Source organism: Ambystoma mexicanum, chromosome 6p, assembly GCF_040938575.1.
Source record: "Ambystoma mexicanum isolate Mex_15411 chromosome 6p, UKY_AmexF1_1, whole genome shotgun sequence".
NCBI lineage: Eukaryota > Metazoa > Chordata > Amphibia > Caudata > Ambystomatidae > Ambystoma > Ambystoma mexicanum.
This window is the reverse complement of record NC_090935.1, coordinates 151,917,490-151,945,205: the sequence shown is the minus strand read 5'-3', so window position 1 is coordinate 151,945,205 and position 27,716 is coordinate 151,917,490.

Here is a 27,716-nt window from a genome sequence, read left to right as displayed (position 1 = left end):
TTTGGAGGACTAGAAGGAGGCCAGGAGGTCTTCCGACCGGGTACCTCCATTAATGGGAGAAGAGGAGGAAGGAGAGAGCACAGAGACCATATGTAGGGTCCATGGTCGGGAGGAGAAGGAACGGCAAAGAGGAAGTCGGTGAGAGTCTGTCTGGAGGAAGCACTGACATAGATGTCAGTGATGAGAAGGCCTGGATTGGAGACCAGGGTGTCCTTCTTGAGCCACCTCCTTCTAGTCTTAGTGAGAAGAGTAGGATAGGAGATAGAAAAGCAGTTAGGGAAGATGGGGAATATTGAAAGCACCATTCTGAGTGTGATAGAGGAGAGGGAAAGGGCAGGGGAGAGGAGGACAAGAGAAGGAAACACATCACAGAACTACACCACACAGGGTGTACAAGGAGGGGATTTGGAAAAGAGGGGGTAGCAGAGAGAACAACGGGGCAACAAAGAGCGCAGATGGAGACAAGTACACAAGGGCAGCACAGGCAGTGAGTGTAAACAGCGGTGAGAGCCGACCAGGCCCAGCTCAACCTAAGGCGGAAAGGCCTGGAGGGCAACAGTAATGATCCCAGAGTAAGCAGGAACCTAGAGAAGAGGGAAAATGCCTACTGGACACAGCAAGCCATGTGCAAGCACACCCCAGAACACTTGCCTGGTGGAGAAATGCAAGAATGCAGGAGGAATGCAGAGAACAAAGATAAAGGCCAATACATTCACCTAGCAGGAAACAATGCAGAAACATGCAGGGAAATGCAGAAAAACAGTGAAGGAGGCCAACAACATTCACCTAGAGGGGAAAACATGTGGAAGATGCCAGAAAAATGCAGATAAACAGTTGCAGAGACACAGAAAACAAAGTGTGGCTACCCGGGAGAGGGACAGCCTAATGGATGTGTAGAGACAGTGCAGGGAGAGAATCGCACTGAAATACCCTTGATTCCGGTATAAAATGCCATGGCACAGTAATAACACATATCCAGACTAGCTGTACCAAGGTAGGCCAGTGTGACCGCGTAAAAACACTCATTTAGTTGGCTTGACCCCTGGTCAAAGGCCATGTCACAGTAAGAAAACATGTAAAGGCTTGCTGCACCAATACATGCCAGAACGGCCATGTAAGAAAACACATATTATGTTGACTACCGCCAAAAGTATAATAGCATTTTTACTGGCATTATGGCCCATTAGGCCAGAATAAATGCTAATATGCCCACTGTAAGAACATATACCCATGCTGCCTGCATCAATGTAGCCTCCATCCCCATGCAAGAACATTCATCATGGGGGATTATGGCAAGAGGATAAATGTATGCCCACTGTAAGAAAATATGTCCATTTTGGCTGCTGTTGCTACACCAATGTAGCCTGCACCCTAGATCAGAGGTCCACTTTTTGGTCCAGCAAATACCAAGCACACACCTTCATAGAGGGCATACATTCTCTCATTCACAGGCTCACTCATACAACAGGCACACTCTCACATATGCTTCTGCACAACATACACTCTCTTAATAACAAGTGCACTCAAACAACATACATTCTCTTATTCACATGTGCACTTTCAGATGCGTGCATTCAAACACATGCTGCCTGCATTATGACCATCTGGCTACCGCACAGCAAGCAAACTAGAACCAAGAAATAGGGAGAGCTTCTTGGTTCGTATACATGCCTGGTGGAGCTGGAGCACCACCACCCCACTCCACCAGGTTATCCAAATATGTAGTGCCCCATAGCACATTTGGTCCTGCATTACACCAGAAAAACACCCCAGGCCTTGTATGGCCAATTGGGCATGCGTGCTGGGTTATTGAACTGTCGAAGGGAAACCATGTTTCCCTGTAAAGTTAAACCCAGCCTAGAATCAAATCTTCAACTGCTTGCTGCAGTCGAATGAGTGCTCAGTGTTTTGCAGTTAATGCAGTCTGCTCCAGCTAGCAGCTTGTCAAAGCAAGTCTCGATTTTACTCAGTGTGGTAATGTCCCCTTATATGCCAGCGAATGAACTATTTAAAAAAATGTGTGGTGTACTCTGAGTGGGTCTGTGAAGATCATCTATGGTGGGATATTCTCCATAGTAAATCAGTCGCACTAAATTTGGCAGTAGTAAGATTCTTATCCGTGGTATGTAATTTAGTTTAGATCTGCAATACAAAGTTTCTGGTATCCGTATTTGATGATTTTGTAACAGATAATTTGTCAATATATATATGAATTGTCATATTTTTCTTCCTGTGTCGGCACTTGTAATGTGTGCGATCCCAGAAATTAATGCCAAACGAAAATCCAAATGCGATGAAGAAAATTCTTGATTTATTGCTAAATTACATATAAATGTATTCTTCATGTATTGATTTCATACATAACATTTGACATATGTTTGATGTACAGTTCGTAATGGTTACTCCTCCATTTATCATGTATTAATTTCATACATTTAAGCACATTTTACATTCTCATTTTGCACTTGTATGCATATTTTATCTCCCAACACGTGTCTCCCCACAGCATTGGCCGTGGTTCATCAGGAGACATTCTTAGTCTCCTTTTCTTTTTGCCAATTTGAAGGTAGCATCCGCAAGGTCCGATTGCCTTGCTCACTTCACCAGGATCCGCGATGGATCCTGGTGAATTGTACAAGAATTGTATTGAGGAACTGCATGTGTCTTATGTATATTGAGGTATAGGTATTTGCATTACCATACGTGTCTTAATCCATTTGTTTATGTATGATATAATGTATAATACTGTTTTAATTGTGTTTTTCAATATTCACATTGTAAAGGATTATATTGACCAAAACAAATAAATAATAATAATGGCCCCTGCATCAGGTTAATGGGTTTGACAGTGTCATGGAGGATGGGGACCCCTCTCAGTTTGGAGTGTGCCGCCTACCAGCATAATGCCAGAGGCCGTCATAGGTTGTACGGTGGAGGTGAGAGATACTTTTTTTTATTTTATTGTTCATTTATAACACGCTTCGTACCAGCGAGTAGTTTCTAAGCGCAGGAGCAGCATTCGAACCTGTGTTGCGCCACATTGTCTTACTTCCAAGACAAACACGTTGCCTCTGAGCTATCCTTCCTCTCTGTGTCCCTGTCTGCCCAGTATGTATGGAGCCACACATTTACTTTGGTGCCCTTGACTCTATCCAAAGCCTATCAGCCTCTGTCCTGGCCTTGTCCCTTTGTCTATCCTTTCAGGGGATTCACAAGAAACTTTGTCTCCCAGAATGCAGGAGACTCCTCGGAAACTGGGATAGATAATAGTTCCCAGGAGGCAGAACCACTTAGAGAAAACCCACAATGCCCCAGGCTGAACGGACACGACCCAGCCTGGAACAGGAGGCAGGGACTGGCTACCAAAATAGGAATGGATGACGCTTCCCCCCTCAAGTGCTGAATTGGGCATACACACCAGATCCACAACCCCCTGCCAGACTATAAGGAAGAAGTGGGGCAGCAGAAGAGAAGCTGGAACTAGCAGGGAGCTGCCCAGCACTAGTGGGCGGGAGCAGGGATCCTTCCCAAGAACCGTTGTGGGCAAAAGCTTACTTGATCCAGGAGGGTAACAGAAAACAAATAACCCTAGTGACTTTAATGTCAAGGATGGAGGCACCAGAGATGCTTTTGAAGACTCCCATGGGAGATCCAGGCCCTTAAGGGAATAGCTCATACCGAGATTGGCCCAAAAAGGAATCAGCTGAAGAGGTGTCAATGGAAGAAGTGGGGTGCTTCTTGGCACAAAAGTGAGGGTTTTGGAAAGCCTGCAGAATCAGATGGTAGTGAGTGGTTTATGGGTGAGGTCAGAGAGCAGGTGGAGGACCAACACACCAGCGAGAGGGTCTAGCAGCTGGAGGAACATTTGGAGGAGACTTTGGATTGTGAACAGAGAGAGGAGGTAAGTTGTTGGAGTGAAATAATTGACTGTGAGTGAGGTAGTGGTTAGAGAGAGAAAAGGAGGTGAGAGCAGATATGTGGGAGAGAGAGTGTGTGAGAGAGAAAGAGGGGCAATTGAGAGGCAGGAGTGTGACAAGGAAAGACACAGGGTATTGTTGGGAGGAGTGAGGTTTGGAGAGAAGCGGCTGGGGTCAAGATGGAGTTGGAGGGTGGAGACAGGTGAAGTGCGAGAGGCGAGAGATAAGAAACAGAGACCCAGTGTAGTGAGAGGGGCGAGATCAGGAGAAGGGTGGAGGGTGAACACTGGAGAAGGGTAAGAGAGCAAGGAGACCAGAAGAGAGACTGTGGCTAGAGAGAGAGTGAGGCAGAGAGAGAGAGAGAGAGAGGGGAGTGTGAAAAAGAGGAGGCCACCATAGGGAGTAGACAGTGAGAAAAAGGTTGAGAGGCGGGGATCTGGAGGTGAAGGGCATCAGGATAAATATTACCCTGCAAAGGCACCTAGGAGGCCACTGAGGGAGTCAGAGAGGTATGACCTCAGCCTTGAGGCCCTCCCAAGATCAGGAATAGAGCGGACTGGGCTAGAGACACGAATAGGGAAGTGGGGGGCATCTCGAAGGAAGGATGAGGGACAGTTGTACTGGAGTCTCACCTAGACGGTGAGTCCCAAATTGCCTGTTTCTGTAAATTTGTATAATACAAACGGAAAACGTATTGGAATTGCTGTGTCACTCATTAAGAACCTGGCCACACCCACCAGGGGTGGACTGGCCTACAGGGAACTCTGGAGATTTCCCGGTGGGCCTCTTTTGTGTGATTACCAATTGTATTTCCACATGTCCGTATGTGAAAATAGTTGGGCTTGGTCACACTGCGTAGCATGGAGCCATTTTCAAAACATTTCCAGTGCCTCTTTGGGTTCCCAGGCCACCTCTGCTCCCCCACATCACACCACTGAGGAGCCTGGTTTGTGTGTCACAGGCCAAAGGTAATCTTGTTTTCAGGGTGCTCAATGTGCACCTCAAAAGTCTGCAGTCGGGTCGGCCACCAGGGGGCGCACGGATGAGCACCTATCCTGTGTGAGCCCCGTTGCTGCAGGTCCGCGAGGTGATTTGAGCCCCCACACAGCGACCCCCTCCACGGAGAAAAGACTTGAAGAACGCAGATCGGAACTTCCCCCCCACTCCACAGGAGAAAACCCGATTAAAATCGGAGCCGCATAGCCTAAGAAAGTGCTGTTTAAAGTCCCGCTCAGTCGACGGCCTGAAAGCGAAAGTGAAACGGCCCAGCGTGGCCGCGCTGGAGAACGGGCCCGCCCGGGGAACAGTGCTCAGCTGAAGAGGTGCCATTCAGAGCTCCCACCCCGGCCCGCAAACCTCAGTCCAGGGGTACCCCCGTCTGTTTGTCGGCACGGACTCCTTGCTGTCGCCCCCCCGGCCTCCAGACCACCGGGCATACGCGGGACTCTCCCGGGAGGTAAGCCACGCCCCCGGCCGAGCGCGGCTTATACGGCCGGCTCTGACCGCGGTGCCCTGGGTGCCGTGGACCGTGAGTGAGGGCCCGACACCCAGTGAACCTACTTGGGCCCACCCATCAGTGAACATCAAACGCGGGTGTGCTGCACCCCGCGGCCTGCGGGTGCATCCATCAGCGCACGAGAGAACGGCACTGGTCCGCAACAGTTATTCCACGTATTGCGCAGCCCCCGCCCCGGCCGTTAAGTACATCGCGGCACATAGATTTCCAAACTGACCTTTGGGGCGGCAGCGAGGACCCGCTGCGGAACACCCGCCCCCCCAGGAAAACCACGGCCCCTAGTGCCCTGCGTTCCGCAACCCAGCCCTGGGCCATCACAAAGAACTCTGACTCTGGGGCTTACCAACCCCTCTGGAAACCCCATCAGGGGTGACGGACCACTGGAGTAGTGTACATATCCCAGATCTGTCGGGGTGGCATCATAACAGTGTTCTGAGTGTGTCGGTCGAGAAGGCCTTTACACCCGACCCCTAATAGTAAACAGTGTACCTCAGGAATGCCATATCTTCTCTTCATATTACACCGGCGACGATATACATGACGCGTGGACCACGGGGAGGTCATTACGCATCAGTACGCAAAACAGACACGCATAGAGCGCAGTGAACACTGGTCTCATGGTCTCAATCACCAGCTCCTACTGAATATGGTCATAGAACCCCCGGGCCGCTACACTCCACCTGCCTCCCCCAGTGCATAAGGCAAGAGGTGTTGGGACTGAGGGTTGGGCCCCCGAAACAGGGGCGTGTGCCTCCTCAAGTGCCCAGCATTGACTTGAATCAGAACCAGGAGGACATCCCGCAACTCCCCCTCTACACAAGAGACCTGCGAATCGTGAGGCCAACTCACTGGAGACTGTGGGTCACACGCCTGTCTTAAGGGAAGTGACCAATACAATTACTTACATGTGATGTGAATCATCCAGGCACCTGCACAGCCTTCCCAAGCTCCACGAAGCCCCGAGCATTCAGCCCACCTCGCTCTCTCACATCTATATCATCGCACAGAGGGTAGGGCCCCCGAACCAGGGGCGTGTGCCTCCTCTAATTCAAAGACCACCCTATGCAGGTACAAAACAAGCTTGCCAAATACGCCTACGTCCCTCCCCCCTTGGCCCCGGTCCAGGACACAATGATGACGATGGACATCACCGGAGCGGAGGCCGCCGCCACCAAGGGGGACATCGCGGCACTACTGTCTGAGATAAAGACCCTGGGAACCAACCTGGGCGGCAAGATCGACAGGATCACCCAAAGAATGGACAACTTTGAGGAGAGACTGGAGGGTGTCGAGAACAACCAAGCGTCCATTGATACTCTTGAAGCCCAAATGGACACAAGACTACGCAACATTGAAAGGAGGGAAGAAGAGGTACGACTCAAAATCGACGATTTAGAAATAGGGAAAGAAGGAATAACCTTCGATTTTTTGGTATCCCGGAATCCGAGGGAGAAACTGAAGACTCACTCAAGGTCATGATATACAGCATCATAAAAATCTTAATGCCAGATGAAGAGATAGACGAGCCCAAAACCGAGCGGATCCACAGGGCTGGCGGACCCCCTGGTGGCCCGCGTTCTGTCCTCACAAAATTCCACCGATACCAAGACAGAAATAAGATCCTGATGAAGGCCAGATCCGGAGACTCACTCACATTGGGCGGCGCCTCCATCACCATCTTCCAGGACTTATCATCGCTCACACTAGCATTAAGGCGCCTTTGCAGCCCCCTGACCAAGTGGCTCAAAGAGAGGGGAATGAGATACCGGTGGGGATACCCTTTCTCCCTCACATTTGAACACAACAGCACGAAAATTGTCCTCTGAACCGAAGCGGAGATCAAAGATTGCATTGCGGATATTCTCGGGACTGCTCCCAGAGGAGCTGAAAGAGGTGAGTCTGATCAGTCCGGACCACAATGGGAACTTCAGGGCCCCAGAAGAAAGAGAGTGAAAGGATCCAGAAAATACAGACGCCCAAATATCACGCCGGAACAAGAGAAATCGGGACGGACCCTTTGAATTTGGCGAACTAACGCACGCACGCTTACAAAGGAATAGCTCGAAACCAAGCCTTTGGGGCACGAAACAATGTGATTGCTGTAGGCATAACAGTGCTCGGCAGCAACAACCTCCCCCGAAACAAGGGGGAAAAGAATACCCGAAGGAGAGGCCGGACGACACACGTATCGTTACAATTTTACTTTCTTTGTTGATGTTATAGTTGAAATGAAAGGAGATAGGGGGGGATAGGTGGGGGGGGCTCAACGATATGTGATGATAGTCGACTTACACGGGACCGAGAGGCAGCGGTCCCCAACTGGCGGTCCGATATTGGACTGAACTTTTCCATCATGTCCGCGTCGGATGCCGTCAAAGTGCTGGAGACAGCACATCTCCTGCTCCCGGGTTCGGATGAACGTCGGGGACTAAGGAAGGGGGGGAACGGGGGGGAAGGGTGAAGAGAAACTTGAGATCACTAATAGCACCATTTGAATTTATCTGCAATATTAACATTGGTGTGGGACTGAGAGACCGAACAATTGTCTGGTTGTCGACAGTGAACGACGTTCCAAAGACACTCAGAGATGGCATCACTTGATGTACGTAAAGTGAGTGACTCGCTTACAATCGCATCTCTCAATGTGAAGGGATTGAACTCTCCAACCAAGAGGTCGTTAGTGCTTAGGGAATTCCGTAGAATCAACATTGACATATTGCTCCTACAGGAGACCAAGTTTGCCAAGGGCGAAGAGCGGAGCATCCTGGGGAAGCGGGGTGGACTGGAGTTCTGGGGCTCGGGCCCTCTTACAAAGGGAGGGGTCGGTATTTTACTCAAGAAGGGAATTCAATTTGAGGTGGAAAAGACATGGTCAGATGTAGTGGGCCGGACCCTGCTGATTATGGGGAAAATAGCCAAAGTGAAAGTGACTATTGCCACTGTATACACGCCAAACAATGGACAGGCTGCATTCCTTTGGAAAACGATCCCTAAAGTAATGTTGGAGGCCACGGGGCACGTCATTCTGGGGGGAGATTTCAACCAATGGGCTGATCCAGATATGGATTGGAAACCAGGAAACCCAGAAACAAGAAACCAAAATAGAGGGGGTCGAACCAAACTCGCTGAAATAACGGACCTGTACGACCTGCAGGACGTCTAGAGAATTATGCATCCTGATGCGATTGGATACACCTTCTATTCGAACCCCCACCACACATTTACACGTATTGACTACATATATCTCACAAGCGATATTACAACCACTGCACAGCATGCAGATATCGTCCCGATAACCTGGTCAGACCATGATATGGTCCTAGTCGATATCGCTTGGGCAGACCTACCTACCATTGGAGGGAAGTGGCGGTGTAACGAGACCCTCTGGAAAGATCCGGTCTTCAAAACAAATATGGAGACCGAAATTGAAGACTATTTTAAAACAAATAATGATGGGGAAGTCTCCAAACAAGTGGTCTGGGAGGCAGGGAAGGCCACGTGGCGAGGTGTCTTAATACGAGAAGGGTCCTTTAGGAAGAGGGAGCGGAAGATCATAGAGCAAAGGCTAAGGTTGGAAATAGGTCAAGTAGAGGATGATATGAGAAAAAACCCTTTGTTAGACCCCGCTAAAATGAAAACAGCCCAACTAAAAAGGGAAGAACTGCGACTCCTGGGACACAACCAAGTGGTACGCAAACTGCAGTTCCTAAAACAGAAATTCTATGAGAAAGGAGATAAAGCAGATGCCTTACTAGCTGCCAGACTTAGGGAACAAAGAGCAGAACGCAGGTTAATGAAATCACTGAGGACTCCACCCCCTCCCCCTATGCCCCTTGCCCCATTCCAGAATCCCTAGCCAATTTCTATGAAAAGCTTTACACCTCTGAAATAGATTCTGGCCAACTGGACACAACTGCTTACCTATCATCAATCACTACGCCCACAATAACAAATACAGAAGCGGAACTCCTTGACTCCCCAATTACTGAACTGGAGATACAGGAAGCTATAAAAAGGCTAACTTTAGGTAAATCCCCAGGAGAGGATGGGTATACAGCCGGTTTCTATAAAACGTTTACTAAACAACTAACTCCCTTCTTATCGGAACTTTTTAACGAAATACTAGAGACAGGCCACGCTCCAGACGCCTTCAAAAAAGCACTGATAACAGTGATCCCCAAAGCAGGAAGGGACCCTAAAAGTTCCATACACCACGCTGACGCTCGCCAAGGACAAGGGAGTGGTCGGGCTTCCCGACTTGAGAGCTTATTACATTGCTGCCCAATTACGAGTCTTAATCCCGCACCTCAGAGATCATCACAACCTCCAATGGGTACAAATGGACAACCACTACTTGTCCCCTGCCACAGTATCAGAATACTATGGACTCCGCACAAAAGGGTACTTTGGAAAATTAAAGGTCATCCCATACTGAGCACCATATGGAGCATATGGCGTGTAAACAAAGAGATACGCAAAATTACCACCTGGCCGTCTCCGCTCAGTCACTTATGGTCCCCTGGTATAAACAACCACATACCCGACGTGGGCAGGTACCAATCATGGTACGAGGCGGGCTTGGAAAGGGTGGGACAGCTGCAGAAGAAAGACTCTTATATCACCCTACCGGAACTGACTGAAGCGTTGGGTATAGGCCCCCTATCCACATTCCAGTACATCCAACTGAAAGGGGTCCTAACGAAGGCAAAATGGAAAGACAAACTGAACAGGGACCTGACCTCATTCGAGAAGATCCTAGACTCTGAAGCAGAGATGAAAGGTCTTATATCAGTAATGTATCAGGAACTAATAGCAGCGGGGGACGGATCCACGGAACACCTGAGATCCAGATGGGAAAAAGACTTGGGGGAAGACATACACCCGGAGCAATGGGATATAATGTGTAGGGCTGCCTCCAGAACATCAATATCCATTCAATATAAACTCCATGCCATCAAACACCTCCGCAGGTGGCAATATGACCCCCTTAGGCTATCTAAAATGTCCCAGACCATGAATCCAACATGCTGGAGGAGATGCGGTCAGACAGCCAGTTATTGGCACATGTGGTGGGATTGTCCGCGCATCAAGGTATTCTGGAACAAAGTCCTGGGGTGGATCAAGGAAATAGAAGGCATCCAAAGAGACACTGACCCCTACCTAGTGCTTTTGGCCTAGAAAGGGATGCAGATGATTAGACCAGAGTGAAGGGCCTGACTCCCCACTTACTACTTGCTACCAGGGCTCTTCTGGTGATCAAATAGAAATCTGTAGTGGTCCCTGGAAAGAATGAATGGATCGCCCTAGCCACAAACATCTACTTAATGGAAACCATAATGGCCGCCCTACTTGGCAAGGCCGCTCAATGCGAGGCCCTATGGATGGACTTTAAAAGTAAATATTTAACAACAGATCACGAATCCCAATCAGAAGAGCCTGAGGACCCTTGACGGAAGTCTAATACTCAAGCAGCAGCGAGGAAAAAAAACTCCAGAAGCGAGTGAACGCTGCGCGACCAGACAATGGAGACACAGTTATCGAGCTATTGATGTTTCCACACCACTACAACGAATAATGAATAATGTGCTAGAAGAATGGAGGGGAGGAGGAAGGGGGGAAGTGGAGGGGTTTTGCCTATTCCCTTTTTTTTCCTCTTGTTAGTTTAAGGAAATACACCGCAATAGAGAACTGTGAAAAACGTTTAACACCTTATGCTGATATAATGGGTTCGGTTATTGTTGAACAGCTGAAAGTCAGGAAGGATGTACAATTTGAAATGTATTTTATCTTTCTGTCCTTTCTCCTCTTTGTTGTTTAAGATAAAACCAATAAAACCAAATAAAAAAAATAAAAAAAGCCTGCAGTCTCCCCTCAACATTTTCAATCCTGTTACCCCAGGGGTACGCTGCTATTAGAGCAGCAGGAGCTACACACACTACTCAGGGTCTTTCTTTTTCGTTTCTTCTACCCATCTAGTTTGTTTTTGTTCCATCCCTTCTCTCTTTATTCTTCCATCTTTGCAATTCATCTATTCCACACACCTTTCCATCTCTTCTTCTCTCTCTTCCCTCCTTCAATTTTTTACTCATTCCACCTTTCCTTCCCACCCACCTTCCCTTCCTTCTATTCTTTCCTTTGCCTTTCCCCACTTTTTTGTCTACCTGCTGTTTCCCTCTTTACCCATCCCTACTCATTGTTTTCATTCGCTCTCTCTTTCGCCCACTGCCTGGTGCTAGAGGTCAGTTATTTGACCTGCCTGTCAAGGTGTGCAAGCGACCAACACCAGCAAGCTGGATCCCCACACCACAGGCATAGATCACTCCAAGAATCACTCGGACTCAGGAGCGCAGCTACACACTTCTTTATTGTCCCTCGACCAAGTACATACTAAAGAAACCCTGTGCCCTCCTTTGTACTACCGCCTCCCTAGCCTCAATGTCATGTCCTATAGTAACTTGGTCCAAACTGCGATCCACCCACATGACGATGTGAGAGGGGCGAGGTCAGCCTCAGGCACGTCACAACATGACACTTCTAAGTATAAATCTATAGTATTAAGGCAAACGCCAAGTGAACCTTGACAGGCACTTCCATCGACCTGCTATCCCAGGCAGATATCTGATTCTATGCGAAGACAGGAGCCTCATATTATGCATTACAATCTTTACTTCTGAAGCCACAGCAGCAAAGAAAAAACTTTTACAAACAAAAAGTTTCAAAAACAGAACTAAATAGAGTTCAATGTCAATGTAAGGGGGAACTCCCCAATCCATCATGGAGGACAGGTCATGCCCTGCAGGAGACCAATGAGCAGGGACCTTCCACTATACAACTCCAATCATAACTCCTCTTTCATTCCTGCTGACACCACAGCTAAGTCACTCCTTTTAGTTGTGTCTTGCATATTAGTCAGTAGTAGGCCTTAATAGTACATTAAGGCCTTAAATTGTGTAAATATAGATGTATTTGTGAATATATATTAGGGTACCTTTATTCTTTTTATTTTGATTTAATTGCGATGCAATTTTTACAAAAATTAAAACCTCCACCGATTCGCTTTTCCTTGATCCCGTTCAATTAAAGAAAAGAAAAGGCTTCTTTTGTCTCATCTCATGTTTTCACGGTGTGGGGTTACTTTAGGTCCAGATATTTCAGAAATAATGCCACCCCGATCACAACTCGTCTATCGTTTCCACTGGTCCGGAGGGACCATAGTTCCTCTGCATCTAAGGTTGCAAAGTTTTTCAACGGATCCGAGAGAAAACAGGTTCTTGCTGTTTTGAGTCCGTCACATTCTAGTAGTAAATGCCGGCTCGTTTCGACTTGTGGATTTTCCTCACAAAAGCGGCAGTTATTCGATGGTACCTGTTTCCTTAAAGCTAGTATTTTGTTCATTTTCACCTGATTTAGACGGAATCTGAAAAATGTTCTGCTTAGGTTTTTGTCAGGAAAATGCCTTAGATACCCTCTCACTTTGTTGACTTTCATTGGCATTGTTGGAAAATTCGAAGTCAGGGAGTAGGTGTAGCCACTTCTAGGGTATTAATCCAGTCGGTCTCAAACAGTTTTTTTGCCACTTTGTTTGGGTTGCGTATCTGTGTTTCTACAGACGTATCCAGTTTTTCTAATGTTTCCAAGTTTGACTGCTCCCATTAGTCTAACATCTGGTTCGTCCCCATGTCCATCTCTTTATCGACTAAATCGAGTGCTCTTGATCTTGGAACACTGAGCACTTTCCTGTATAGCATTAAAGTGGCTCTCGTTTTGATGGCCAATAGCGACGGTGCACATAATTCTCTTCTGATAAGCACCATTGGTGTTGATTTCGGCAGACCCAGTACGCCTCTCCAGTAGTAGCTTTCGAGTTTCATCCAGATCGTGTTAGAAATTTGCGGCATTGCCTCCACTCCGTAGGTTAATGCAAAGACAACCTTCATTTTAATGAAGTTGAAAGCCGGAATGAGGGCTTGCGCCGTCAGTCTTTTTAGTTTGCTCCACAAGGCATCTTGCATGGCTGCTTCCTGTCGGTCATTGCTGATCATTATTCCCAAGTATTTGAACTTAGTTTCTTTTTCCAGGAGTAGACCCTTGCAGCGCCACACTGCCTTTGGCGTTTTTTGGTGCTTTTTCCCATAATAATGATTTTCGTTTTTTTTTTAGGTAAGTCACCAGGTTGTCCAATTGCTGCTGCAGGCCTATGGGTGTTAAGTCCAGCAGTATAATATCGTCAGCGTATAGGAGTCTGGATACCTTAGCGCCTCATATTGTCGGTGGAAAACGTCTGACTTGAGCTGCTGATTCATCATAGTCTGCTATATATGCATTGTACAATGATGGAGCAAGTGGACAGCCCTGATTTACTCCCCTGGCCGTCTGGATTTCTTCCGACAAGCAGCCCCCTCTGCTTAGGCGTACCCTTATAGTTTTTTTGTGGTGTAATGCTTGGATCGGCTCGAAAATAGATGCAGGGCAGTTCTTAAATTGCAGCTTATTCCAGAAACGTTGTCTGTTGACCTGGTCAAAAGCTTGGACCAGGTCAATAAAGGCCATGTAAACTGATGGTTCTCCTTGCATAACCTTTGCCTTCATGGTACTTATCAGTAGAATGTTGATCGTGGTTCCCGAGTTCTTTACAAACCCACTCTGAAGTGGGTCTATACATTCGGAGGTGTGAAGCCAGCTTTGAAAGGTGTCCAACGCCAATGAGGCAAAAACTTTGCACATCACATCAAGAAGAGCAATTGGTCGGTATTGGTTGGGGTCGTCCGTCGCTCCTCTTTTAAAGATCAGGACGATGATTGCTTTTCTCTATGATTGGGGGACCGCCTGGGTATTGTTACAATTTGTGAAGATGTTACTCATTATGTTAGCCCACAGCTCTGGATGTTTTTTCAGTTCTAAGTTATAGATCCCGCATGTCCGGGTGCCCTCGAGTTGTTTAGTTTACTGATTTTACTTAGGATCGTCTCCTCGTCGCAAGGGATGTTCCAACTTGGTTTTTTCCTTACCCCAACTTCACTAGTGTTTTCCTTCTGGTCCTTTTGAGCCATTACCAGGGCGTATAGGTGCGAGAAGTGGATTATCCACCGATCTTCCCCGACGTTATTTTGTATATGATCATTCGTGGATTTTGATTTACCTTTGATCATGCTCCAAAAGTCTTTGGCTTTATTACCACTTATTGCACGCAGCATTTGCTCAGAATCTTGCAGATATAGATTGTACCGATACTGGATTAGCCAATTCCTGTATTCTTGAAGAGCCCGTTGCCACCTCGCCTTGTTTTCGACTGTCTGACTTTTTTTGAAGATTTTCTTGAGTCTTCGTGGTGTTTGTCTTTTTTTTTTACTAGTTCCGGGTTGTAGTTGTGTAAATGTTTAGACCCTGGTTTTATAATTTTGTTACAGCTCACAGTGTATCTTGTTAATAATGGGGTGTAATCCAAATCGTCCTCTCTGTTGTTTAGTGCGTTCAGGTTGTCCGCACTTATTCTTTTGTACTGCTTTGCTATTTGTAGTAATGCTCTTTCCGTAATCTTTAAATGCGTAACTCCCATCCCCAATGATATTGCAGGTATTGCAGAAAAGTGTTGAACCAAAGGCGCAAAGCACAATGTGATAAGTATATTGTGATCGCTGTTTCGTGTTCAGTCGACTTTAAAGATCTTGATCTCCGACAGGAAGTGCTTTTATACATATACATGATCAATCGTGCCTTGCTGAATTCCTCTCTGCCAAGAGTTGGTTTTGGGACTCAGTCAAGGAAGATTGTGCATATCACGGGCTGCCATGACGTCTTCCAGAAGTTTGACTCAAATCCTCACAGGGATGTTGTTTTCTTGGTGTTTCACCTGGAGTCCCACGCCTTCACAGGAGGCGTTCAAATTACTGTTTATTATGGTGTAGTTCCCCAGATGTTTGGCATACACTTCATCCATGATTTTTCCCATCTCATGTAAGAATTCATCGTTTGATGTTATTTCCGGGGCCCAATACACGTTTATTATTAAAATCGTCTCCAACATCTGTTTGTGGAGGCCTTCAGTCAGCCGCTTCCATTTTAGTATGACGGCCTGAATCCAATGTGATGAATATATCACTTTGTGAGTGTCTAAGCCGTTTTTTGCTGCATTGAAGACTAGGTCATATCCATCCAGTTGGGGTTTGGTGGTCAACCACGTCGCTTGTAGACATATGTCATAGAGACCCAGGTTGACGTCAGTTTTCCTTGTCAAATGCTCGAATCCCCAGGTATCCCAGCATCCCAATATTATGTTTTTTCTATGTACAGTTTTTTTTAGCCTAAATACATTCTCCAAAGTATCTAGCCATCTTGTTATCCTCAAAGGTAGTGGCTAGTTTTTACGTTGAAGTTCTACCGGGGCCTTTGACCATGTCCAGTTGTCTGGGTCTTTAACAGAGACTCCTTTGGTCCTTTTTAAAGTTTTGTCTTTCGTATTGAAGTCTGATGTCCTTGGGGCCTATTCCCTATGGAGATCTCCACTTAGGCCCCTCGGTCTTCGACCAGGGTCTCTCCTTGATTCCTGTTGTTCTTCTTCTTCTCGCCTCCCCTCTCGTCGTTGTTCTTTGTTAATGGTCTGATAACGTTCCGTCCTACTTATATAGTGCGTATACGTGCCTTCTGTCTCTCTGGCTCTCGTCGCGCTGTTGTAATTTTTTCCCGCTGTGGGGGGCCGTCTCAGGGATTTGTCATCCACAGTTGTTCAGTTGGTTATGATTTTTTTTTATCCTGTAGTTCCCTGTTCATCAGGTCTATTGAGCTCGCCAGTGTTCTTCTGGGGCGCAATAACTTCTGTCATATCATATCCGAAGACGGATTAACTTTCGCTTTCTTTTATTAATCAATGCTCAATAACTTTAGAGGCTATGTGCAGGTAAGAGCAGTCTCTTCGCCCTAAATTGCATGGTTCCACCATCCACGAGTCCACATTCTGTATGTGTCCGAGCCTTGGTATTTGTTTAAATAATTCCAGAATGGTGGTTCTGTTTAAGGTCAGACCGTCACCTTGGTGGTGGATGCGTTTCAGTTTGAAGATACATGAGCTCTTAATTCTCCTCGAGAGGGTTTCTTGTTGCTTATCATCAGTCTGGGTTCGTGATTCACTACGTTCGCGTCGCCTTTTAATCTTCAGTGGCGATCGCCTTTTTCTCTTTTCTGAGACAGGCGCATCTTCGTGTCAATCTTTTTTAGCTCCCACTTTACATTTGTTGTTCTTTGGGAACCTTCTTTCAAGGTTGCTGTCGTGACTCGCTCTTCTCGATTTCGGTGAGCATTCAATCTTTTCTATTTCCTCTTTTTTTTGTAGTTTTTCCAACTTTCTCAGTTCCTCTGTTGCTTTTGTCTTTGTTTATTTGTAGTGTGATTGTCTCAGGAGATGCTGGTTCATATATTTGGACCTTCTTCAATGGCTCCCATCTTGAAGTTCTATCGTCCAAGGTTTCAGCTTTCCTCTTGTGACTCACTGCCACATTGATCTCTGACTCAGACTCTTTGATCGTATATGTGCTCCAGTCCAGTTGCTCCTCAGAAAAGCACGGCTGGGCTTTCAGTATTGTATGCCCTGTTTTAATGGTGATATCGATCTGCTTGCTAGTCGTTTGTTTTCGGTTTGTTAATTCAGTATTATTTGTACCTGTTTTTTTGAACTTCTGTTTGTATTGATCATTTACTTGCAGGGTCTTTTGTTCTTTGGGAGTGGTAAGGCCCTTATTTGTTGGCACTTGAGGGCTCCTTGTTTGGGCGAATACTGGTTCGTGAGATTTGTGGTGGTTAAATATTCCGTACGTAAAGTTTGATTTTTGTCCACTCATGGGGAGCTTGTTGCTTTTGTTGGTCGTTAGTTTTTTGATAGAGAAGGGGTTTGCTTGCTCTGCATCTGGTCCTATATTTTTAAGGATAATCTGAGGTTCCTGCTTCTTCGCTTCCTCTTTGTCAATTAGAGCGATAATTTCAAACATTGGGTCTGATATGTCCGCTTGTTCAGGGTTCGTGCATGGTGAAACTTGTTGTTGGATCTTCTTGGATGCTTCCATCAGCTCTGAGTCCGACTCTTTGTTACTTGATTTCATTGCGTTTGGTATGGCAGGGTTCTGTTCTCCAGAATGGTTGTTTGTAGAGTTTGTTAGATTCCTGTTTCTTGATTGATCCTGCCATAGCGACTGCGCGATCCGAGAACCGATGCTCCCCTCATTACCAATGATGAAACCCTCCAGATAGTTCAGTTTTGTGTGCATCATGGCTATGAGGGAAGTTTGATCGCGCAAGGTGACATTTAATGCCTCATACAACTTGCTGAAAGGAGCGAGAGCGCGATTGTGACCGTGGACATGATGGTAAGTAAGTCTACTTTTTTTGCGGGGAGTCTTGAATCGGGGGTTGTTGGAGTTCAATCAGCCTTCTCGACTGAATCGGGGTACGTAGTGTGTCTGGAAATTTGTTGGCTGCCGATTCGTTATTCCTTCCTGTTTTTTTTGGAATCCAGACACTGTCTTTGTCTTCCACCTGCGTTTCCACTGATGCCATTGGTTTATCATGATGCTGATGGCACATGTGTTCTTCTCGCCCGCGCCCTCTTGGGCATTAGCAGTCATTCTTTCCTTTGCATGTTTCCGAATGCGGTCCTTGTTTTGGTAGTTGGGCACTCTTCACCAGCGTCGTGAGAAAGGACTCTCCCTTATGGTTTTCGATGGGCTTGCAAAGGAGCCTTGGAGTTCTCCCTTGGATTCCATCAGGAGGCGTGGGGGAGGTCGGTTTTTCTCCACAATGCCATCTGAGAACTGGTCGAATTTCATATTTCGTTTACGTTTGTGTGTCCTCTTTCTTTTTTTTTGTACAGTGGTACCCCTCAGTACTCGCTTCTTCATGCTCGAGGGCTGGGTTTGTCACCAAATATTCAGAGGTGCCCTGCGCTTTTGGCGGTTCATTTCGTGTTCCTTGAGTTAATTGCTTTGAGGATTCTACCGTGATGATATACTCCGGATTGAGGAGATGTGATGCTTCTATGTTCTCCAGAAGCTTCAGCTTGGTTTAAATCATTTCTGGGCCCACGAAACATGAGGGTAACAAAGGATAATGCTCATTCTATAGCATCCCTATTGTTATGCAGTGTCCCACAGGGCTCATGTCTTTCCCCCTTACTTTTTAACATTTACTCACGTCTCCTCTGCGCTCTTTTGTCAACCATGGGCATTTATTTTGCCAACTATGCCGATGACATGCAGATTGTTGTCCAACTTACTGGTGAGTACTTAAAAGATGCAGAACATATTAATGCTATCTTTGCTGAAATCCAGAAGTGGATGGCATTTAACTCATTAGCCCTTAACAACGCTAAGACTGAGCTGTTGATCTTAGGCACCCAGCAGAGATTAAAGAAACTTGATACAAAGTATGACAACTTCCTGATAGGCCAACACGTCATTGCTGTTTCTAAATCTGTAAAAACTCTAGGGGTCTTTTTTGACCCTCAGTTATCCTTTACCCGTCAGGTCAAATACCTTAAATCTTCCTGCTACTATTATATCCAGCGCTTATGGCAGATTCGTCCGTTTCTGTCTAAAGAAAATCTTGCTTTGATCGCAACTGCCATTGTAAACTGCAAGCTGGACTATTGTAATAGTCTGATGATTAGTACTTCGCAGGCCAACGTGAAAACGATGCAGATTATTCAAAACAGTGCAGTTCGGGCTGTAATGGGCCTTAAACGTAATATGCACATTTCCGATGCTAGGCGTAGCCTGCATTGGCTGCCAGTTAAACAGCGCCTAGATCATAAAGGTTTATCCATAGTCTTTAAATGTCTGTTCGGTCAAGCACCATCTTATCTTACAGCTAGGCTAAGAAAGAAGCAAGTTACCTGTTCTTTGCGCTGTAACAGTAACATCATCTTGGCTCAACCACCATTTGCTCTGAAAAGATTTGGCGGTGTTAGTTTTGTTTCTTGGGTTCCGGCTCTATGGAATTCACTTCCTAGCTATTTTGCTAACAGCGACTCCGTGGTTACCTTTAAGAAGCAACTAAAGACCTTCTTGTTTGATAAAGGTTAGGACATTCTCAACTTTTCCGACCCTGCACTCTGATATCTGGTCTTCTTTCTGTCATTTCTCCTCATCATGATTGGCCTGTGTGATGACGGGCCTCCCTTGGTCACTGTCTTTTTTGTGCTACTTGTTTGTCATTGTTGTCTGTTGTCTGCTCTCTCTCTCTCTTCTGTGAGCGCCCTGAGGCCTTTGGGTTAGTGGCGCAATACAAGAACCTAGATAGATAGATAGATAGATGTTATCCTCTTCCAGATTGGTAGGCCCGTGGTTTGTCTGAATTGCCAGCTTCTTCATCACTAGAGGAGTTGGTTCGTTCTCTGGGTTCCTCAAGTGTTCATGAGCCGTTACCGCGTGTATATCGATTATACACGATGTACGTGCTTTCGAAGATTGAATGATTAGACTGTGGTTGGAAGGTTGTTCGTGTTCTCTGGCTCTGATCGGAGAGCTTGGACTCGTTGGGCAAACATGGTCTGGGGGTGATTCCCTCTCAGACTGCTGTGAAATTATGTCTGGCTCGTGGTTTTCACAAGGGGCACTCAGTGTTATAAAGTTACCCCCTAACTGGGCCAGTCTTGCGTTTTCTAGAGCGGGTTGTGGAGACCAGGGCGCTGTAGACCCTGGTTTAGCAGGTGAATGCTGGCCCGCTAGAGTCGATGAAGAGCTGCTTGGTATCGGCGGCCACAAGGTGCTTTCCTTGTTCACTTCCCGAACCCCGCCTCCCCTGCTGTTCTTGCTTGGTGAGCGCATTGGTTTCTCCTGAGAGTTTTTCCCAAGGGGGCGCTTTGTTGGGGCCAATTTTTTGCCCTGTTTCTTAAAGTTTGCCTTGAAAATCATCAATGCTTTTGGGGTTGTAGTACACGCCTGTTGACTTCCGGTGCGCTGGATGCTGTTGGGCTACTTCTGGCAGGTAAGTCAAGGGATTGTGGCACGGGGAAGGGGGAGAAGGAGTCCTTACCTGCAATAGCTTCAGTTGTTTTCTCGGCTATTGTCTGTGCTGGGGGAATTTTCTCTATTTGGTCCATTGTCGAGAGCTATCGTTCTCTGCTTTGACAGTACTCCTTGCTCTCCGTTCACGATGGCTGTCACTATAAGGCCGGGCACACGGCGATGCTACCTGAGCACCCTAGCAACCTGCCACAGTCTGCCAATGTCTGCAGTCACTCTGCAACTCACTCCGCGGCCGCTCATCGGCCGAGCCCAGTACTTGAAAGAGTGAACAGGATCCGCCTCTTCAATAGAGCCTGTAGAAAGACTCTGATAGTGGTCTGCCAACGTCTGCAGTCACTCTGCAACTCACTCCACAGCCGCTCCGTGGCCCAGCCCAGTTCTTGAAGGAGTGAACAGGATCCGCCTCTTCAATGGAGCCTGTTGAAAGACTCTGTTAGTGGTCTGCCAACGTCTGCAGTCACTCTGCAACTCACTCCACTTAGGGTACCTTTATTGTATAAGGGACGTTTTACTGCTTTGGCGTTGTATCTGGGAGGCCGCATGCGGCCGTTGCTTTTTTTAATATGTTGTTTTTGGTTACAATGATAGCGTTCGTATACCTCTGTGTATTAAGCGCGTTATAATTAACCGTTCATTTCCTTACTAGAAATTATTTAATCCTGTGCACGCCGGTCTAATGGAAGCTTCTGCTTCAGACCCAGCGCATGCAGGCCTCTTTGATTAAGCTCTTTATGGTCCCGGTGCGCGCTAGTCGCATAAGAAGCTGGTGCTTCATACCCGGCGTGCACGGGTCTAGTTCTTTTAAAGAAATGCCTGAGAATTCCAGGTGCTGTACACTAGTGGGCTTGTCTGTGTAGGCTCACTACCCGACTCGGACACCCAAAGTTTAAAGAAATATGACAAACCCCAGCGGGGAATGAGACCAAGAAGACAGGCTGCAAGAGTTTATCTCTTTATGTAAGAATTAACATCCAGAGAACTCTGCTGCCCGAGAGTGCTCTGGCAAACATTACAAGGATGGCAGCTTATAACGGGAAAAAACATTATACATGACGTTGTTACATATGGGGCCTTATTGGCAACGGATTGGATAAGACACATAGACATGTATACACTGTATATAGTTGCTTCTGCTGGATTGGTTGTTATGTTGATGGGAGGACTTGTCCCACGAGGTCCAGTTGCCTGTGTCTAGGAGGGGTGAGGGGCAGGTCACGGCGAAGCAGGGCAGGCCCTAACCAATCTAACATAACACATTGTTTTAAGCATGCACTAAATAATCATTACTTAGGCTCCTTTGAGCAAATCATTATAGCAGTAAATTTTGGGGTTATACTAGCATCATTATATACTGGGGTCTTATGAGGCTTATCACAACTCAGGGGGGGCTCGGATAAGGTGGGATCGTTGATCATGGGGTGGGTCTGGTTACATCAAAGAGGCTTGGGGGCACGCTGACATTTGTTAGTTCTAAGGGGCAATATATGGTGACAGAGCTGGGCTGGTGTTAGTAGGGGCACACTAGGGTGGGCATCACACAGAGTTTACAAATCTGGTACATCAAGAGAATACCTATCGGGGGCCATGGGTTATATTGGCAGTAATTTTCCAACGTCGGGGGGTGAAGGGACATGGCAGGTTTGTGGAGATGGATGAGTTTGCAAGGCATGATCTGAGCCAGTTCACACACAGGACAGTGATCTCAAAGGAAGGGCGAGGCGTTACATTTGTTTTTGTTGCAATTACCTCCGGCTCAGGAGTAAGAATGAAGCTGCAAGTCTTTCAGACACGGGAAAAATGTGGGGACCGTTGAGAGTGCCGAGCGCGGCGCTGCAAAGGGGAGAGAAGCCTTCTCGTAGTATCGCAGCGAGGCCTAATCCAAAGATGGAGTCGGGGGTGTCCAAGATGGATGCCGAGTGTCTCTAAACAGCTCCTCCTGCATCGTCATCAGCACGTTGGCTAGTTATGTACACAGGGGCAAAAGGAGGCTTCCCCCACTGTTGGTCGAGCAAGTGGCATGTACCTTAGACTGAGTGAGGGGGGGCCAGACTGGCCCGGCCACTCCCACACACCTGCACTGTGTGGTCCCGTTGCGCGCCGGTCTGAATGAAGCTGCTGCTTCAGATCCGGTGCGCTCGGGCCTATTTGTTTGTTTTAAGAAATGCCTGCCCTTGGTGGTCACGTGCACGGGCCTCCTTGATTTAGGAGACACCTGGAAATACCAGCTGCTGTAGGCTAGTGGCCTTGCCTGCCCTTTATGGTCCTGTTGCATGCTGGTCTGAAAGAAGCTTCTGCTTCAGGACTGGCGTGCACGGACCCATATATTTCTTTTCAGTGACTGTGTTTATTGGAATATAACAAAAACTTCTGCTTCAGTGCAGAAGCAGGATAGCTCAATGATAGAGCTGCATGTTTACCATGCATGGGGACCTGGGTTTGTTTCCAGCCATGTCTAGTACATATTTATTTATATGTATTTTTAAGATTGATATTTTTAATTTCTTATTTTTAAATAATGATATTTTGCAATATATATTTGGCCGATGACCCGCCCGCTCAAGAGCCTGATGGGCTGCCAGTCTGCAGCTCTGTTTAAGTGCTGCATATGGCATAGGTGATTGCCTTCTCTGTAGCTGTGCCATAACCTGCTCGGTGCCAGTCTTTGCCTGCGTTCTTGTGCGAGGTTGCACCCTCGTGTACTGCTGGTTACCACACCCTGCTAGGGTGAGCGGTTTGAGGTGCACTTGCTCAGTGTACTCCTTTGTTAAGCAATATTTTTAAGCTGTGTGTGAAGCACATGAACGATTTTCCTGTTGGCAGTAGCCCAGATGGCTCAGTAAGCATCACTTTTTTTCTATAAGGGGCCAGGGTTCGGACCCTTGTTCGGGCGTAACCCCACTTCCTAGGGGTATTACTTTGTATTTTTATTTATTTTACCACACCCTGCTAGGGTGAGCGGTTTGAGGTGCACTTGCTCAGTGTTCTCCTTTGTTAAGCAATATTTTTAAGCTGTGTGTGAAGCACATGAACGTTTTTCCTGTTGGCAGTAGCCTGGGTGGCTCAGTAAGCATCACTTTTTTTCTATAAGGGGCCAGGGTACGGACCCCTGTTCGGGCATAACCCCACTTCCTAGGGGTATTACTTTGTATTTTTATTTATTTATTTATTTAGTACTTAAAAAAAAAGAGTGTTTAGAGGAGGTCGTTAACAGACCTTAGGGGGGCTCTATCTTCCTTTCTAGCCATCACTTAGGTGCTAACCTTAGTCCTTTTAGTAAAATTCTGTCAGCCCCATACATTTGTTAATTACAGGTGTGGGATATATTGAACCCCTCAAAGGCATTGCCCCACCTCACTAAGCTGCATTTGCGCAAGAAACAGCAACCTGGCTGCGTTGGCTCCTGTGCGCACCAGGACCGCAAAACTATGTATTGGCAGCAACAAAAAAATGGCTGCACCAACCTGCATAGCACACTTCAGGCAAAATGGAACAAGGGGACACCCTGAAAAAGTCTGCCAGTGGGTTCCGAAACCTATCAATGGAATCAAGTGAAAAAGCAGCTTTGCTTTACTGCAAAAGCCAAAAATCCCCTTCAAGATGAAACATATTCACCCTTCAAAAATGTTGTTTTGACGTTAATTCCATCTTTTCATTCTGAAACCACTGTGATTGAAAAGGCTCTGTCATGCCCAGGATATTTCACTGTGCTTCACCAAAACCAGGCATAATTCCTGAGTGACAGGCCCAGTCAAACCAGCTCTGAGAGAAATGAATAAGCAACTTAATTTTCACTCGCACGGGAACACGTCTTTATTTCTTGCAAAAATGGATCCAGGCTCAGCAGTTCAAAGAAACTTTAAATCTCTGAGCCAGGTCAGTGCCAAAGTATCTATGCTTTAGATAAAACTCCTGCTTCAAGGAAATTGCTACAGCTGCAAAAACAGTGTGGGCAGCTGGTGGAGCTGCAAACTGAATTTAAAGAAAAAAATGCTTCTAGTTGTTAGCACATGTGGAAAAATGGGCTTTTCTGACTGAAGAAAAATTGGCCTGTTTAAAAATAAATTGTGAAGGAAAGCCGGCTTACTTAACAATGTAAAGGGATTATGTTAGTGGTGATAATACACACATAGGCTTCTTTCACAGGTTTGTTTAATTCAGGACCCGAAATAAAAAATTAAAGAGTTTAAAACACATGGGCTGGATTTGCAAGCTCTCAGAAAAACCAGTCATTCCAGTTGCCAGCCATGAAACTTTCCCAAGGAAGGGAGACACACCATAAATCCAGGATACGTAGGTGAAAATTGCAGCTTGAAAAACTTTGAATGGGCTAGGACAAAGAAAGTTTGCACGCTCGTCAGACATTCGTCTGTGCTCCAGGCTGGGACAATAGAAGTCCTGGGACACTGACCTGTTAAGTGTAAGGGCAATAAAACCTTCAATTAAGATGGGAAATCCCCCTTGCCTTGAAGGAAATGACAGTTGCTTGCACTTGGAGGAAGAAATAAAAAAGGATCTAGTAACAATGGACTTCCTTTTGGTTACAAAGACTATTTTATAAAGAAACTTTAAAGACTTTTTATCTCTACAGCAAGAATTAGTAAAAATGTAAAAAGTTCACAATTTCAAATCTAATTTTATGGGCTGTTTTTTAAAACTTGGTAGAACTCATTGCTGCACGGGGAACATAAGTTACAAAATTTGACAGTTTCCAAGGAAAGTATTAATGTATCCCTGGGGATAATTCGCATCTGTGTATAGAATTGTGGAATTTTAGGCTGAATCTTTCATGTTTAAAATTACCAAAATATATTCGAAGAGCGAAACAAGGTCGCACAGACCTGAGGATTGGAATGATCTGTACTGCGCATAATATGCAATCTTCAATTTTTCTTTTTTCCTTCAAATTTGTGTCAATATTGTAAATATGTAAATTTGATAATTGTATGTAATAATTAGTAACCTTTTTGTACAAAATGTATTATTGAAAAGTTGACTTAGTCAGCTATATCAATAAATAAAAATAAAAAAAGTAATCTGTGGATATCATTTGCCAAGAGATTGCAAGTGTATAAATGTATGTTTTTGGCAAAATCGGATTCTCAGTAAAGTAAATGTGGGAGTTTCAGGACGTTGTAAACCTCACCTCATAAACCTGACATCATTCCCTTAGAAACCCAACCAGTTGAGAGCAAGACGGAGGCTAGCACCCCTGCCCAATACAAGTAGTTTAGTGTCGTGCAATTCCACTCCTTAAAGGGTGGCGTGATTTCCCTTACTATTTGTCCCAATATTGCATTAATCAAGCCAATTTTCAATATTGGCGGGGACAATGTCAGCTCAAAGGCAACTCTTTAGTCTTGCAAGCAAGACAACATTGAGCAACCCAGGTTCTGACCCTGATGCAGTGTTTAGGAAACACTTGCTGGTATCAGAGGGAAAGATTACCAAATTGGATGTAAGATACATTTTTCTCTTTGGCAAGTTCTGTCTCTTAAGGGTCAGGTTTATGTAAATATCTCCCTATGGTCATGATAGCAGATTCCTTCTTCAAGAGCTCAGGTGGTCTTACGGTCTCCGTCTTTACGGCTTGGCGGATTTAACTCTTCCTGGTGTTTTCAAGGATTTTCGGGAATATCTTTTTGTCATCAGTGTCCCCTGGGTGGGCTCTTCTTAGTCAGGATGCTATTTAGCAGCTATATGCTGGGTTTCAGGTGTGGACCCACTCTTCCATCCCGCTTCTGCCTCCAGAAGATGTAATACTTTTCTTGGTTTAGAAAGGTTAATGGTATACAGGTTTTACATATGACTGGAGGCAATTGTGTAGTTAAGGGCAGGACTTGGGGTGGACACTTCTGGGTGCGTAAGGCCCTCAAATCTATTGCATTTAAGCTCCACCTAAGCTAGGTTGTCCTATAACATGTTAATAAAGTGTCTCTTTGACTCCCGCTTTGGCCTTCTAATGAAGATTTGCCTTTCCAACACTGTTCCCCAGGGTAGTCATGTGATATGTCTTGTTTCCAATAGGATTTCTTTCATCAACACATGGGATGGAGCCAACAAAGCTTTCACCCCTCTGGGGGTAATTTTTCTTTATCCCCTGGAGAACTAAGTGTTTAACTTCTTACGTTTAATAACTAGGTTTACCATAATATGGTATGACTTTAAGTGTTTTAAATGTTTGTTGTTGAAGACAGAGGAGCTTACTACTCCTATGCCTTTTTCCTGCCTATTTCTATAGGAAGACTTTTGTCTGGTGTCACCCCCTTTCCCCCCGCTTTGTAACCAAGTGGTTTTGGTGGCTTGTGAGGAACGCTGGAGTGGGCACATCTTCCTCGTTCTTTGCAGTTAAGACTGCTATGCCTTATAGGACAGTTCTTGGGGCAGCTTAGCCTGGGGAATACATTTTGCAATCAGTTGATTGGTCAAAATAGAAACATTTAAAACACTTCTTCTCCTATTTGTATTGTATTGTCACTATTGTATTGATCATGTTGTAATTAATATGATGCAAGGGCTTCAAACTTGCATAATATGAGCCTTCTGCCTTGCCATAGAATGACTAATCCCGCTCACTAGCGTGAGAAGGGGGTTTAGATTGTATTAAAGACAAGGAGGTGACTATTATCCCCCCCCTTTCTTTGGTTTGTAGTTCTGACCACCCCCCAACCCTCTTTGTTTGTTATTCTTACAGCTTCGGGCTAAGATGTTCTGTTCAGGAACGTTGGTCACAGTTACCGGATGTGGACAGTGCGTGATCTGGTAGGTTCGCTGGATTCTGTCTCCATAATTTATCATCTGGTCTGTGCAGTGGACGTCTGGTTCAAGACAGCTACAGAAAGAGGAGTTGTGATTGGAGTAAAGGACTTACATAGAGGAGGATCCCTGCTCATTGGTCTCCTGCACGGCATGACCTGTCCTCCATGATGGATTGGGGAGTTCCCCCTTACATTGATATTGAACTCTCTTTAGTTCTGTTATTGAAACTTTTTTTGTAAAAGTTATTTCTTTGCTGCTGTGGTTTCAGAAGTAAAGATTGTAATGCATAATGCTCGCCCCTTGTTTTTAATAGAATCTAAACTCCCTTCTCACGCTAGTGAGGGGGATTAGCCAGTCTGCCTCTTCAGAGGAACAGCCCTGCACAGAACTGGTATTAGAACCAGTGGCATAAAGGTGGCCTTGCACAAACACTAGGCCCCAACCTCTGGAAAAAACCTGTTCCCTATCAAAAAGAATATGCCTCTTCCAGCCAAAGTGGGAGCACTACCTATGTTC